General features: G+C 43.4%; 1 long non-coding RNA gene and 1 other non-coding gene across 2 annotated transcripts in view; one reads left to right on the forward strand and one right to left on the reverse strand.

The window, feature by feature from the left end:
- LOC138923911 (uncharacterized) overlaps window positions 1–17071 on the reverse strand; it is a 51330-nt gene that overhangs the window by 12344 nt on the left and 21915 nt on the right. Inside the window, exon 3 of the long non-coding RNA XR_011438235.1 lies at window positions 16398–16477. This is a non-coding gene — a long non-coding RNA (uncharacterized lncRNA). The remainder of the gene's footprint in view (window positions 1–16397; window positions 16478–17071) is intronic.
- Window positions 8757–8847, forward strand: TRNAY-AUA (transfer RNA tyrosine (anticodon AUA)). The gene is given in 2 exon segments: window positions 8757–8793; window positions 8812–8847. It is a non-coding gene; the product is annotated as a tRNA-Tyr (tRNA).

A 17071-nucleotide genomic window follows, 5' to 3' on the forward strand; every position in this document is an offset into this window, starting at 1 on the left:
GTTGCACAACTCTGTGAACATAGCAGAAACCATTGACTTATTGCTTTAAATGGGTGAGTTTTATGGTATGTGAATTATATCTCACTAAAGCTGTTACAAAAAATAGTATATTCCTTTTTATTGATGAGTAGTATTCCATTATATGAATATACTGCTGGAAAATATACTTTTTTTGTCCATTCACCTGTTGATGGACATTTGGGTCGTTTACAGTTTTTGGCTATTAAAAATAAAGCTCTAGGGGGCTGGCCCTGTGGCCGAGTGGTTAAGTTTGCATGCTCCGCTGCAAGCGACCCAGTGTTTCGTTGGTTCGAATCCTGGGCGCGGACATGGCACTGCTCATCAAACCATGCTGAGGCAGCATCCCACATGCCACAACTAGAAGGGCCCACAACAAAGAATATACAACTATGTACCGGGGGGCTTTGGGGAGAAAAAGGAAAAAAAATTTAAAAATCTAAAATAAATAAATAAATAAATAAAGCTCTAGGGGCTTGCCCAGTGGCGCAGCAATTAAGCTTGCACGTTTCACTTCAGCAGCCCAGGGTTCGCCGGTTCAGATCCCAGGTGCAGAGCCACGTCCTGCTTGTTAAGCCATGCTTTGGCTGGCGTCCCACATATAAGGTAGAGGAAAATGGGCAACGATGTTAGCTCAGGGCCAGTCTTCCTCAGCAAAAAGTGGAGGATTGGCAGCAGATGTTAGCTCAGGGCTAGTCTTCCTCAAAAACAAAACAAAACAAAACATAAATAAATAAAACTCTATGAACATTCATATACAAGTCTTTGTATGGACATATGCTTTCTTTTCTCCTAGGTAAATATGCAGGAGTGGAATGGCTGGATTATATGGTAGAAAACAAAACTGTTTTCTAAAGTAGTTGTACCATTTTACTTTCCCACCAACAATTTATGGGAGTTCCAGTTCCTCCACATCCTTGTCAATTCTTGGTATGATCAGTCTTTTTAATCAGACATCCTAATAGATATGTAGCAATATCTCACTGTGATTTTAATTTTCATTTCCTTAATGACTAATGATGTTTAGCATCTTTTCATGTGCTTATTTGCCATCTTTTCATTTGCTTATTTGTATATCTTCTTTGAAATATCCGTTCAAATTTTTTGTCCACTGTTTGAAAAATTGAATTGTCTTATCATTGAGTTTTCAAAGTTCCTTATAAATTCTAGACACGAGTCCTTTATCAGATATGTGTTTTGCAAATATTTTCTCCCAGTCTGTGGCTTGTCTTTTCATTCTTCTCACAGTGTCTTTTTAAGAACAGAAGGTTTTAATTTTCGTGAAGTCCAATTTGTCAAATTTTTCTTTTATTGATTGTGCTTTTGGTGTCATATCTATGAAATCTTTGTCTAATCAAAGTTTACAAAGATTTTTCTCCTATGTTTTCTTGTAGTAGTTTTATAGTTTTCAATTTTACATTTAGGTCTGTGTTCTATTTTGACTTGATTTTTGTATATCGTATGAGGTATGGATTGAAGTTCATTTTTTTCCATACAGATATCCAGTTGTTCAGCCTCATTCATTAAAAGAGCTATCCTTTCTCCATTGAATCGTCTATGGATCTTTTTCAAAAATCAATTTTTGTTATATATATGCATATATATCTGGACTTTCTATTCAGTTTCATTGCCTATCTTTGAGGTCAATAGCATGTTATCTTGGTTCCTTTTGTTTTATAAGAAGTCTTGAAATCCAGTAATGTTGGCCCTCCAACTTTGTTATTCTCTTTCAAAATTGTTTTGGCTATTCTAGGTCTTTTTCATTTTCGTATGAATTTTAGTCAGCTTGTCAATTTCTACAATTTTTTTTCTGTAGAGCAGAGACAGAAATATAGCATATTAATGAAAAACCCAGGGCTCCGATGTTAGTCTGCCTAGGTTCAAGACCCAGCTTTACCTCTTCATTGCTGTTTGACTTTGGGCAAGTTACCTAATTTCTCTGCAACTCCATTTCTCATTCATAAAGCTAAGATAATAATATTAACAATCTCATGGGGTTGTGATGGGGCTTAAGTGAAATAATACGTATGATGCTGAGAGACTGAAAATACAGACAGACGATGGCCAGACCATATATGACAACAGAACTCTGACCACAGCCTCTGCAGCAAACAGTCCATGAAGCCAAACCACAACCTCTGCAGCAATTGGCCCAGAACAGTCAGGACTTGACCAAATCAGTGAGTGCCAACTTACCTACTTTTTGCCCTGGCTGCCAACTCAGGATCAAGCAGAAAAGCCAAATATGCTCCCCAAACCAATCACATAGGATGCCCCATTTCTAGTAAGCTTCCCGCCCCCCCCCCCCCCCCAGCCTAGAGCAAAGCTCTGAATAAACGGCTTCACTTCTCACCTGGGTGATCTTCATTTATTTCCACAATGTTTAACACTATGTTCTCAGTTTAATGGGTGCCTAATCAATTTTATACAGAGCAGCAGAATTGTTTTGTCAAGTGAAATTTTACACAGAATCCCAGTATATAAAACAGACCAAAGTGGCTTTTAATAGTTTATTTTATTTGTCAGTCAGTACTAACAGAGGGATTGATACCGAACTTCTTAATCTCAAATTTGTGCGCCAGACGCACAGGAAGCCAAACACTGAGACATCGGTGCTTGGAGATGGAGAAAGATTTATTATAAGTGGCCAAAACGAGTAGGCGGGAGCCTGGGCTTGATCAAATCCACCTCCCCCCAGAACAGAAAGCTGGGGAGTTTCATAGAGCTAAGGGGCTTGGCAGGAGGAGCTTTGGGGAAACAAAGGGGTCCCTCCGATAAGCCCCTAGGCAATCTGACTGAGGGGTGTCAACGCTGCTGAGGGCCGGTCTTTAGGTGATCGCAACCTCACCAAAGGCATTCTCTTTCTTCTGCAAAACAAGCTCACAAATCCTCTAGACCCCTGAGTCACCCCTCAAGTTAAACAGCAAAAACAGCAAATTGGTTTAATATCCACAGTGCCCCTCAGCTTCAGGACTTTTGTGGTGACCTCAATAATATTAAATGGGGATGATGAATGACAACTGCAGACTCAGTGTTAAAAAAAATCCCCATTCTTGGGGGCTGGCCTGGCGGTGCAGCGGTTAAGTGCGCACCTTCACTTCGGCAGCCTGGGGTTCGCCTGTTCAGATCCCAGGTGCAGACATGGCAACACTTGGCAAGCCATGCTCTGGTAGGCGTCCCACATAGAAAGTAGAGGAAGATGGGCACGGATGTTAGCTCAGGGCCAGTCTTCCTCAGCAAAAAAAGAGGATTGGCAGCACATGTTAGCTCAGGGCTAATCTTCCTCAAAAATAAATTTTAAAAAATCCTGATTCACACCACAAAAAGCTACAAATACTAACAGCTTGGTTTTTTTTTCTTTTAAGCGGGTCTCTTTACAATAAAGTATTTGTCAAACCCCCCAAAGCACCTCTTCAAAACTCTAGGGCTCTCAGAAAAATGGAGTAAGAACTAAGGGTATGAGGTCAGAGTTTGTAGTCTTAATTTAAGTCATAGGATGCTGGCTGCCAACCAGCTGCGTAACCCTGGGCAAGTCACTTGAACTTGTCTGAGTGTTGTTTCTTCCTCTGCAAATTGAGGAGGCTGAGCTCAACAAGAACTTCTCAAAATACGTGTGCACCACCACACGTGCATAGTGGAGGGGGCGGCCATGTGTGTGCCTGTTTAGAAATGCAGGTTTCTGGTCCAGCCAGTGGTGCTAACTCACTAAGTCTGGGGTAGGACACTATCTGCATTTTTAACAAGCACCCAACTGATTTTCACGCTGGTCATCCCTGTGTATAATTTGAGAAACACACGAGTAAATGATCTTTTAGGCTCCTTGTGCCTCTGGAGCGTGATTCAGGTGGAGCTGGTGAAGAGAAGTCACAGGGCTGGAGCAGGGGGGAGAGGAAAAGTGAAGGGGAAAATCGCTCAACAGTTAGGAAAATGTTGATGGGGAGTGTTTTAAAAATCCTATTGCATCAATAGTCTCGTTCTGAAAGCCCTCACGACTCCGGTCCAGAGAGACTTGGATTCCTGGCATTGGTCTCCGAGCCCCAGCAAAGGCAATGCACATTTTATTCCCCACTAGCCCACAAAAAAAAGCGCTCCTGAACTTCCCAGCCCCCAGATTAGAATACGCCCGAGACGAAATGCAACGTGCAAAATGCCTCGCTGCCTTCCTGCTCCACAGTTCCTCCATGGCTCTCTTGGGGTAGGAGGGGACAAAGGAGGGTTTGGCCAGTCTGGGGTGTAGTCCTCAAAACCGGGTTACACCCAAGCCGCCCCTCCAGCACTCAGGGCAGAATCCTTTCAATTCGGCAGTGAGACCCCAGCTCAGTGTGGCTATACCGCCCTCTTTCGGCGGAGAACGGGACTACACCTGGCGAGAAGAACAAACGCTTAGGGGCAGAAACAGCCCGCAAAGACCTACAGTTCTACCGGATCCAAGGGTAGGTAAGAGAAGGAGGAAAATAAAGACGCCACCAGAGGGACACTCTTCATTGCCTCTTTCTATTTTACCATTTCTTTCTGCCTCCCAAAGCCAGTCCTCCCACTTATCCTTGCCTTCTATTAATAACTTGTAATGCCTTGCAGTTTACAAAGTGTTTTTCACAAACATCATCTCATGTGATCCTTTCTCACTCTTTCACATCACCTCTCTTCTCTTCCAGAATGAGAAGGAAAAACTGAAAAATAACGACCTATGTAAATGCTTTTCTTGTATTTTGCACAAGGGTGGACCTGACCACACCCTTGTTCTTGGGTTTCGGATCTTGAAGCTGAGGTCATGACCTTGACCCCTGTAGGATCCCATTAACTTTGTTCTGCTCTGTGGTCACAAATAGAGCCTTGAACATGCCAAGGCTTGGTCACAAGAAGAAAAAGCAAAGCATACGACCAAAGAAGCACAAGCCGAGATAAACAATTATTTTTTGGTTTCATCAACTCAAAAAATTAACCAAATTAAAATAAAAATAGAAAGATGTGCAAATCATAAATGTACAGTTCAGTTAATTTTCACAAAGTGAGCACACCCATGTAACCAGCATCCAGATCAATAAACAGAACATTACCAGCACTCCTTAATGCTGCCCACGTGCCCTTTTCTAGTCACAACTCATCCTCAAGATAACCAATATTCTTTTTTTTTTTAAAGATTTTATTTTTTCCTTTTTCTCCCCAAAGCCCCCCGGTACATAGTTGTATATTCTTCGTTGTGGGTCCTTCTAGTTGTGGCATGTGGGACGCTGCCTCAGTGTGGTTTGATGAGCAGTGCCGTGTCCACGCCCAGGATTCGAACCAACGAAACACTGGGCCGCTTGTAGCGGAGCGGGCAAACTTAACCACTCGGCCACGGGGCCAGCCCCAACCAATATTCTTTTTTCTTTTTTTTTTTAGGAAGATTAGCCCTGAGCTAACTGCTGCCAATCCTCCTCTTTTTGCTGAGGAAGACTGGCCCTGAGCTAACGTCCCTGCCCATCTTCCCCTACTTTATACGTGGAACACCTACCACAGCATGGCATGCCAAGTGGTGCCATGTCCACACCTGGGATCCGAACTGGCGAACCCCGGGCCACCGAAGCAGAACGTGTGCACTTAATCACTGTGCCACTGCGCCGGCCCCTGCTTTTGAATTTCGTATAAAAGGAATCAAACAATATGTACTCATGTCTATGACTTGCTGAATATTGCGAAATTAATCTGTGTTGTCACATATGGTTCATTCTCATTGCTGTAGTATGCCATTGTAGAAATACACCACAGTTTCTCCATTTTACTGATGGTAGACATTTGGGGTTATTATAAGAATGCTTCTATGAACATTCTTGTGCATAGCTTTTGGGAAATATATGTACGCATTTCAGTTGGCTTCATACTGGATCTTGGGATTGCTTTATTTGATACTGCCAAACAGATTTCCAGTGTTGTACTAGTTTACATTCCCGTCAGCAATGTATGCGAGTTTCCCTTGTAGATTCACATTCTCGACAACGCTGTACATTGTTTTTCAATGTAGGCATCCTGGTGGGTGGGTAATGGTGTTACCTGGTAGTTTTAATTTACATTCCCTGATGGCTCATGAAGTTGAGCACCCTTCAAAGAGCTTATCAGCCATTTGGTTTGGATATCTTCTTTCGTCAAGTGCCTATTCAAGGCTTTAAGGCAAACAATTTAAAGCCTACATTTACCCACCAGAATGATAAGAACATTGTTCAGTATTCACTTTAATCCCAAATAAACACCTTCTATTTATGGGTTATGTTGAGGGGTAGTCCTTATACTCGTGTTGTATTTACATGATGCCATTTGGTCAATATAACGAGTATTCTGAAAAGGAGAAGGCGGAAGTTGTGTTTGTTCTATGGAGAAGATGGCAGTCTTGGGGAGATAGTGACATGTTCAAAATAAGTGGCAGAACCCACATCCTCCATCAAGGGTTTTGCTGTTTCTTGGCCAAATGCTCATTTCCAAACCCATTTAATCTCCTCACCTTTTATAAAAAATATTTTGTATCACCCCCCCCTTTACTACAATGAAATTATAGATAATTTCAAAAGATAATCAATAAGTTGCCCCTATAGTATAAAGGAGAAATAAAAGAATAGTGATTTATAATAAATAATTACTATATTCACAAATAAAATAATCTAATAATAGTATTATTAGAAATAATATAATAAATGCTTGAGCACAATTATACTAGAACATGTAATGAAATAATAGATGCTTGCCCCTAAAAGCAGGCTCACTATAAGCAAATTCAAACAGCCATGAACAAAGACAAATCCCAGTGGTTGTACTGACAACTCTAACCCCACACGCTGCTGTCCCTGACATGACTTTCCAAGTTGGTGAACAACTTCAGGTAAAATTCTGAACAAAACAAAGTGTAGTCATCCCTTAACTTACACAGTAGTTGTATTCCTGAGAAAGTCATTGTATTTTTTTTTTAAGGAAGATTAGGCCTGAGCTAACATCTGCTGCCAATTCTTCTCTTTTTTTGCTGAGGAAGACTGGCCCTGAGTTAACATCCGTGTCCATCTTCCTCTACTTTATATGTGGGACACCTACCACAACATGGCTTGCCAAGCTGTGCCATGTCTACACCCGGGATCCGAAATGGTGAACCCCAGGCTGCCAAAGTGGAACGTGCAAACTTAACCACTGCGCCACCAGGCCAGCCCCGTCACTGTATTTTTAAACTATGTAAAACATACTTTGTGCTTACATACAAAAAGGAGTTAGGTTTTAGGCTCAGATAATTATGGACAGTTTGTCACCTACATGACTATCTGAGGACACATTCAAAAAGCAGACAGGATGCAGGACAATTCTTCATTTTGTAGGATTGTCACATTTATTGCAGGACAGAGTAGCAGGCCTGGCCCCTGCCCTCTAAATGGCAATAGCGTCCCCCAATCATTGTGACAACCCAAAACTCCTTGGGGCAGTCCTTCTCCTACTGAGAACACTATAGTACATGCTCTGTACAGCAAAGTCCTGCCTGAAATATGGGATGCGACCAAAACGCTGGGCTTCAGACTGGGAAAGACCTGAGTTCAGCACTCGACCTAACTTGCTCTGAGACCCCAAGCAAGTCACTTAACGTCTCTGAGCCTCAGTGTCTTCAGCTGCGAGGCTGGCCTCTGCATCCCGTAGCAGCAGCAGCAGCAGCGGCAGTTACTATGTCTCCTGCACCTGTGGCAGGCTGTATAGCGAGAGCCCCCCGCCCTCCTGCTCAGCGGCTCAGCCCTCCAGTCTACCCAGCTCCTGCCCTCCTCATGTTGGCAGCACTTTGCAAGGTTGACTAGTTGCCCCTGCACATAGTGCTTTTGATCTTCCCAGTCCCTGTTGATAATATGAAAGCAGTTGATGGCATGGAAGATGTCAGCATCAATTGTCAGAAAAGAAGTATCAACTACTCAGCTGTAAAACAGAACAAAATCATCCCATTTGCAATACATGGATGGACCTTGAGGGAATTATGCTAAGTGAAATAAGCCAGCGAGAGAAGGATAATCTGTGTATGACTCCACTCATATGAGGAATTTAAAAATGTGGACTAAGAACAGTTTAGTGGATACCAGGGGAAAGGTGGGGTGGTGGGGGGGCCCAAAGGGTGAAGTGGTGCACCTACAACACGAATGACAAACATTAATGTACAACTGAAATTTCACAAGATTGTAACCTATCATTAACTCAATAAAAAAAATAAAAACAAAAAAACAAAAAAAAAAGAAGAGAAGTATCAAAATACATGTCTGTTGCCTCAGTAGAAAATACTCCTTAAAGCCTTAGCTATGGAAAAAATACGCTAATTGACACATTCCCAAGTCTGAATGAGTTACCGCAGCATGACCCAAACCTTGGAAAATATAGCACCCTCTCATTGGGATTCCAACTGCCTTGCTAACACATGCCTTGTTTAAATTGGTGATAATTGCTTGAAAAATAGAAATCAAATTAGTGAGTGATATCCTAGTGGATTCAAAAGTATTGATAGAGCTTAAATCAAAGGCAGAGGCGTGCGGAATATGAACATAACATGAACGTGCATGAACCACACTAAAATAAAGGTTTTTTTAAGTTAATAACCTGACCTTATGCAAATACAAAAGTAACATGCAAAGATTTTATTCAACTCATTAATTAATGAAGGAACCAATAAGATGTTAAAAGAAGTTCAAATGAGAATTTGACACACTGGATAATGTATTTTTACGGTTCTATGAACAGAAACTATTTGCATGCACCCTTCGATAGCTCAGCTGGTAGAGCGAAGGACTATATAGTCTGGTCTCTGTAAGAATCCTTAGGTCGCTGGTTCGATTCCGGCTCGAAGGAGTTGCACACGTTCCCATTTGGAGCCCGCCGGGTGGCACAGCAGTTAAGTTCGCACGTTCCTCTTCGGCAGCCCAGGTTTCGCCAGTTTGGATCCCGGGTGTGGACATGTCACCGCTTGGCAGGCCGTGTTGTGGTAGGCGTCCCACATATAAAAAGTAGAGGAAGATGGGCACTGATGTTAGCTCATGGCCAGTCTTCCTCAGCAGAAAAAGAGGAGGATTGGCAGCAGATGTTAACTCAGGGCTAATCTTCCTCAAAAAAAGGACAGGGGCCGCCCTGTGGCCAAGTGGTTAAGTTCGCATGCTCTACTGTGGCGGCCCAGGGTTTCACTGGTTCGGATCCTGGGCCAGGACATGGCACTGCTCATCAAGCCATGCTGAGGTGATGTCCCACATGCCACAACTAGAAGGACCCACAATTAAAAATGTACAGCTATGTACCAGGGGGCTTTGGGGAGACAAAGGAAAAATAAAATCTTAAAAAAAAAAAAAACCCACACGAGAAAAAGAAACCATTTGCATTACTATGGGCAAGAGGCATTTGTATTGCTATCAATTTTCTACAATTCAACTTCTACCCCTACAGGTTGTAAAACAATCTGATATTCATTTCCTATCGCTGCTGTAACAAATTACCACAAATTTGGTGACTTAAAACAATACGCATTTATTATCTTACAGTTCATTTGGAGTGTCTTACAGTTGGAGGTTGGAATTCCAAAATGGGTTTCACTTTGGCTAAAATCGATGTGTCATCAGCAGGGTTGTGTTTCTTCTGGAGGCTCCAGGGGAGAATCATTTCTTTGCTTTTTCTACTTTCCAGTGCTCACTCTCATTCCTTGGCTCATGGTCCCCTTCCTCCATCTTCAAAGCCAGTCGTGGTTGGTGAAGTCTTTTTCACTCTGCATCACCCTGGGTTCTCTGATTTCATTGTTACATCTTCTCTGACTCTGACTCTCCTGTCTCCCTCTTTCACTTATAAGCACTCTTGTGATTATATTAGGCCCACCTGGATAATCCAGGCTAATTGCCCCATCTCAAGATCCATCAACGCTGCAAACTCCTGTAAAATCAGATATCCCCCAGAGAGTCCGAGAGACTGCCCCCTGCAACCCACTGAAAGCACACCCAGTGATCTCCTTTGCCCTTTTCCCAGTCTCAGACAATTTTTCCTGATGATGCCAAGGCTCATAACAAGGGTGACTGTGCAAAACACAAGATCAGACAGCCCTGGGACCGCAGTCCCTGAGCAGGGAAGCAGCTGCCCCTTTAATCAGGCCATGGTCGCTGTCACTGCCCAACCAACTTGGCTTGTTTCCTTTGGCCTCTGCTGGCATTTGAATTTTCCAATCCTGGTTACTGATTGATCAAATTCTCTCTCCTCCGCCCTGAATGGGCACAGAGTAGAAACATTTAGTCCATAAACTGGGAAAAAGCTAGGAGACAAAGAGGGAAAACACGTATACAGATAGGGCACAGACAAAGCCAAACCTTAGCTACTTTATGATTTGGTGTCTGCCTGATATTGTCCTGGGGCTGGGCAGGAAGTGGGGGCAATAGAGCGTAGGGGGGAGATGTCTCCCCACACTGCCCTCCTCCTCCCACCTATTTGGCTCTCATGGAATAAGGGGGAGCCAAGAGTTCCCCTGTCACAAGTCCAAGACAGCGTCATGCTATTAACTAAATGGCCACAGTGAAACGGGAAGTAGCTGGCCACTTGATCAATCCAACAATTTTCAAACTACTGCTGCTCAAAGGCTTGTTTAACACCGAGTTTTTGCATTTCTTAGTTACTCATCTCATCTCTCCTAAGTAAACTCTCTTAAGTAAGTGGCAATTAACCACATATTGAGGAGGTGCCTGACAAAGGAGCGAAGGTCACTTCAGTCAAAGCCAAAGTAACTCATTCCGTCCCTGAGCAAACACTGACTGAGCCTCTGCTGAGCGCAAGGCACCTAGTCAGGCTCTGCTGGAAATACAGATAAGTCCTGCCTTCAAGGAGCTTCCAGGCCAGGGGGTAGAGAGGGAAGGGTGAAGTTACATGTTCAAAGCAAAGAGAGGGAAGAAGAGAATTCAGAGTGATGGGACAGCAGCAGAGAAAGCACAAAGATGTGGACACAGAGGATGTGTCCTTGGCTGGGAACTTTAGATAGAAGTTCAGTCTATTAGCTCAAGTTCAGGATGAATGGAACGACGCCATGGGAGATGAGACTGAAGAAGGGGAGGAGGACCAGATTAATACGTATGTGCCTTCAGTCTGGAGTTGAGTCTTTCATTCACTAGGTATACATTTAGCACTTTCTATGCACTCTGTACCAAGTCCAGCACTGCTAACACAAATAAAAATGAATAAAGAAATTGCCCTACCTTCAATAATCCACAATCTAGGGAGAGGAAAGAGCTATGCAAATAAATACTTTCAACAGAGTGAGATATGTGCAAAACGAGGTGTGCTTACATGCTGAGCAAAGGACCCACGAACTCTGCAGGAATGGGGAAGGCAAGGAAGGCCGCTCAGAAAGCTTTGCAGAGGAGCCATATAATTAGTAACGTATTTCCTGAGTAACAAGTAGAAGGTAAGAGGAATTATGGAATCACAACTCATAGTCTACTCCATGGGTCTATGCTTATAGACACTCTAAAGGCACAAATCTCATCACATCCAGACTGATTGGGTCCTTTATTGCTTGGCTCCCATCGCATTAAGACAATCTAAGGCCAGATTTAAAGAGTGCACAAATTCACTTTTCTACTCCATTCACTTGCCTCCTGCATTACATGCCTTGGACTGGTTTGTCTCTGCCCTGCAGCTCTGCAATTTAGGCCAGGATTTGGTTTCTCCCAGCTTTTGACCTTGGACTCACTGTCTGGCTGCAGCTCTTTTAAGTTCCTGATTCTACGAAAGGCCTTAGGGTCTTATCAACCACTTCTACCAGTTACTCAGTAACTAACTCGCAAACTCTGAGATTCCCAGTCAGGCGAGAAGGAAGAGTTTACAGGCACTCCGCATTCGCTCTGCTTGGCTAACTTGGCATTGTAAAGAAAGTTTATCTTTTCAGAGGTGAATTCCAGCTTTTAAAGCCAGGGGAGCCAACAGTTCTGAGCCTCTAAGCGCCATTGCCAACCTCCCCCATGGCTGGCCAAGTCCACAGCTTCCCAACTACACCAAAAACATTGCAGTTTCATGGCGTCCTGGTGCGGCTGCATAAGTTTTTGGCCCTCCAGACCTCATGTTTTTTGGGCAAGGAGAATCATAGAATGATTTCTGTTTTCCTGCCCTACTGGGAAACTCTGAAATGATTTGTGCCCCTCATGTAGCCAGAAGGACCCTGCACAGCATCCACTCTGCTGGATTCCTCATGGGACTATACGGAATAAAGAAGACCCTGGCAGGCATTGGCCAAGGGCCGCTTCAGCTAAAGAAGGGGTTAGTGAGCCTCTCTTTCATGAGCTCTGCTCCCTTGCTCTGGATTTGACTGTGTGCAAATTTCCAGGAAGCATTGAACATAATGATGCTATCAATCAGCTTGCATGCTGAAGGAGTTGGCCTTACAGAAATGGTAGCCCTGAGGATGTGACAGAAAGGTAGGCTGGCTAACTGCCTATACCTGCTCACCAGCCTGGCCAAGCCCAGAACCTGGCTGGGGGCTGTCCACAGAATGCAGGCCCATGGGGACGACTATAACTATATGTACATGACTATTTATGCTGTGGATGAGACTTGCTGCATGTTCCTCCCCAAATAACCTGCCAGTTCCAATCGTTTTTATTTTTTTTTTAATATTTATTTATTTATTTATGTTGAGGAAGTTTAGCCCTGAGCTAACTGCTGCCAATCCTCCTCTTTTTGCTGAGGAAGACTGGCCCTGAGCTAACATCCATGCCCATCTTCCTCTACCTTATATGTGGGGCGCCTACCACAGCATGGTGTGCCAAGCGATGCCATGTCTGCACCTGGGATCCAAACTGGCGAACCCCAGGCAGCCGAAGCGGAACATGCGCACTTAACCGCTGTGCCACTGGGCTGGCCCTCCAAACGTTTTTATACATTTCTCTTTTCCTTCATGACTCACTACTTATCTGCAGAAATTTTTCCATGGTTGGAGCCATAAAAGTATTGAGCCACCATATCAACCAGGGCCAGTCCACTGGGCCCAGATGCCAACACACCCAGACTTCTGCTCTTGGTGAATGTCAGAGCCAGACATGCTCTACTGGGGGTGAGAGGTGTAAAAGGGGTTAGTCCCACATGAGACCCCATGACAGTTGGCCATGGGACTTGTGAAACCTCTGACATTTTTATCACCGCTTGTCATGATGATCCTGGCATTTACCTATTTCAAGATGCCAAGGTAGTGCCCTGAGACCTCAGGTGGCAGCCACTCCTCAGCTACCTGCTGCTTGTCAGCACGACTCACAGGCCTCACGGTCAGGTGCACGCCCACCTCCCCACTCCTAGTCCCTCCCTACTTCCAGATCCCTCCTTTCATCTGACTCACTCCACCACTAGCCAAACGCAGGAAAGTAAATAACTGCGCATGGGACAGTGGCTCTGCGCATGGGACAGTGGCTGTCCGTGGCATCACCCTTCTGCTGACTGTTGCTCATATTCATATAAAATGTCCAGCACAAGGGAGAGCACTGAGCAGGCTCTTTATAAACGGTATCTATTTTCATTACCGTTATGCTATGTGACGATGCCCGAATATACAGTTTTTAAATTCTAGGACCATCTTTCTTCTAATCATCAGTGGAACATTCCTACTTTGTCTTGCCATGACTTCAAAGTCCACATGATTAAAACTGAACGTATTCCCTCCAAATCAGGTTTTTCCTTCCATCCTCTCTATTTCTGTTACCATACTCTCAGTATTTTAGATTAGAAACCTGACAGTCCTCCCTCCAAATCCTCCCTCACAATCATCTCTCTTATTTTATCAGTTACTTGATACTTTAGATTCTTTTCAAATGCTTCCCTAACCCAGCAGTTTTCAACCCTGGCTATACATTAGAATTACCAGGGCAACAATCTTAAAATACAAACCTGGGTCATGGCCGGGGCCACCCCCTCAGACAGTTGTGCAGATTATTCAGTGCACAAGGGTAAGCGGGTGGTTGATCCAGTTCGTGTTCTGCTTGCTGAGCTGTTGGCCCTGGCGTGGAGCTGCCTTTCATGGGATGAAGGGGAGCCTTTTGAACTCACACAAAGGCATTGTACGGACCAAGAAAGCCCTGCCATCCCTCTGAAATTCTGATTCAGCAGACCCAGGGATTTATATTTTAAATAGTTTCAGTGAAATATTAAAACTTTACTCTTATATAGCTCCATTCCCTTCTCTCTCTTTTTCATGCTGTTATTGTTAGACATATTACCTCTATGTATGTTATAAATGCAACAATACATTGTTATAGTTATGACTGTTAAAGAAGCTTAGAGGAAGAGAGCAGGTATATATTTGCAGAGTTTTTGTTTTTAAAGATTTTATTTTTCCTTTTTCTCCCAAAGCCCACCAGTACATAGTTGTATTTTTAGTTGTGGGTCCTTCTAGTTGTGGCATGTGGGGCGCTGCCTCAGCATGGCTTGATGAGCAGTGCCATGTCCATGCCCAGGATTCGAACAGGCAAATCCCCGGGCCTCCGCAGTGGAGTGTGAAAATCCAACCATTCGGCCACAGGGCTGGCCCCCTAGAGTTTTATATTAACCTTCTGATTTACACGTCCCATTTCTTTTCACTTCTTCCTATGGATTTGAGGTACCATCTGGTGTCATTTCCTCATTCCAATACAGGTTTGCTCCCACTTACCTTCTCTGTGCTGTTATTGTCAAATATATCACATTTTTACATGTTATAGACCCAACAATACAATTCTATACATATTATTTTATGCCACTACGTTTTTTTAAACAAGATATTACTCAATACCATAACATTCACCCTTTGATAACTATTGATGACTAGTGCATGTTGGCCATTTGTGTATGTTCTGTAAAGAAATGTCTATTCAGAGCCTTTGCCCATTTTTAAATTGGGTTATCATCTTCTTATTGTCGTGTTATAGTTCTTTAAACATTCTAGGTACAAGTCCTCTATCAGATATATGATTTGCAAGTATTTTCTCCCATTTTGTGGATTATCTTTTCAATTGATTCTTTTCTGATGGTGTCCTTTAAAGCACAAAAGGTTTTGTTGTTTTTTTTTAAGATTGGCACCTGAGCTAACATCTGTTGCCAATCATTTTTCTTTTTTTCTTCTTCTTCTCCCCAAAGCCCCCCAGTACATAGTTGTATATTCTAGTTGCAGGTCTCTCTGGTTGTGCCATGTGGGACGCCCCCTCAGCATGGCCTGATGAGTGGTGCCATGTCTGCGCCCAGGATCCGAACTGGCGAAATCCCTGGCCACTGAAGCAAAGCACGCGAACTTAACCACTCGGCCGTGGGGCTGGCCCCATCCAAAAGTTTTTAATTAAAAAAACTCTTACTTTTTCTTTTCTTTTTTTAAAAGAAAAGCTCTTATTTTTTCTTAAAAGAGTTTTATAGTTCTAGCTCTTGAATTTAGGTCTTTGATCCATTTTGTGTTAATTTTTGTATGTGATGTAAGGTTGAGGTTCAACTTCATTCTTTTTTTTTTTCCTTGAGAAAGATTAGCCTTGACCTAACATCTGTTGTCAATCTTCCTCTTTTTTTGGCCCTGAGCTAACATCTATGCCAATCTTCCTCCACTTTATATGTGGGTCGCTGCCATAGCATGGCTGGCAAATGATGTAGGTCTGTGCCTGAGACGAACCCATGAACCTGGGCTGTCGATGCGGAGCATGCTGAACTTAACCACTATGCCATGGGGTGGCCGCACAAACTTCATTCGTTTGCATGTGGATATACTGTTGTCTCAGCACCATTTGTTGAAAAGACTATTCTTTCCCCATTGAATGGTCTTGGCACTTGTATTCATTTTCTAGGGCTGCTGTAACAAATTACCAGCACAAACTGAGTGGCTTAAAATAACAGAAAGTTTTCTTTCACAGTTCAGGAGGCCAGAAGGCCAACATCATGGTATCAGCAGGGTTGATTCTTTCTGGAGGCTCTGAGGAAGAAACTGTCCCATGCTTCTCTCCTAGCTTCTGGCAGCTGCTGGCAACCTTTGGCATTCCTTGGTTTGTAGATGCATCACTCCAGTCTCTGCCTCCATTGTCACATTGCATTCTCCCTGTGTATCTCTGTTTCTGTGTATCTTTTCCTCTTCTTATCAGGACACTAGCCGTTGGATTTAGGACCTATCCTAATTCAGTATGACCTCATTTTAACTTTAATTACATCTTCAAAGGCCTTATTTCCAAATAAGGCCATACTCTGAGAGTCTGGGTGGACATGAATTTTGGGGGTGTCATAAATCCAGTACAGTCCACCCTCTGGTCCCCAAAATTCATATGCATCCCATGTGCAAAATATAATTCACCCCATCCCAAGATGCCCAAAAGCCTTAACCCATTCCAGCATCAATTCTAATTCCCATATTTCATCTAAATATCAACTCAAAAAGTCCCCAAACTTACCATCTAAATTATCTAAGCAAATATGGGTGAGACTCTGGGTATGGTCCATCCTGGGGCAAGGTTCCTCTCAGTCCACAAACCTGTTAAGCATAGAAAATAAGTTATCTGCTTCCAAAAGACAATGGTGGGACAGGCATAGGATAGACATTTCCATTCTGAAGGGAAGAAAAATGGGAGGCTGAGGGTTACATATCTAAAGCAAGTCTGCAACCTAGCAGGGCAGATCCCATTAGGTTTCAAAACCTAATCCTCTGTGGCTTGATGCTCTGCCCTCTGGGTCCCCTAGGATGACCTCGCCCTCTCTGGCTTCTGCCTCCATAGCTCTCCCTTTAGAGTCTTTCCTCCTCCATTTCTTCCCATCTCTGTCCCTTTCAGTCAAAGCTGGCAGTGTTTCTCCTGGTAGAAAATTCTCAACAACGTTGTTGGTCTTCTGTGATGTAAAGGAGATCCACGCCTTTAGACACACTAGTTCTCCAGAGTCTTCCTGGAAAACCCATCTGTATTCCCGGCTTCTAGTGAGATGGTTGATGGGATCCATAAGTCACATGCCTAATCTCTTTAACAAATGGTTCTCCAGAGACCATTAGTGTTCTCTCCAGAGCACATATTCTCATCTTCTGCAATACAGACAGGCTGAGAGTTTTCCAAATCATTAAGCTCTGGTTTCTTTTTGT

Source organism: Equus caballus, chromosome 4 (assembly GCF_041296265.1).
Source record: "Equus caballus isolate H_3958 breed thoroughbred chromosome 4, TB-T2T, whole genome shotgun sequence".
NCBI classification, from domain to species: domain Eukaryota; kingdom Metazoa; phylum Chordata; class Mammalia; order Perissodactyla; family Equidae; genus Equus; species Equus caballus.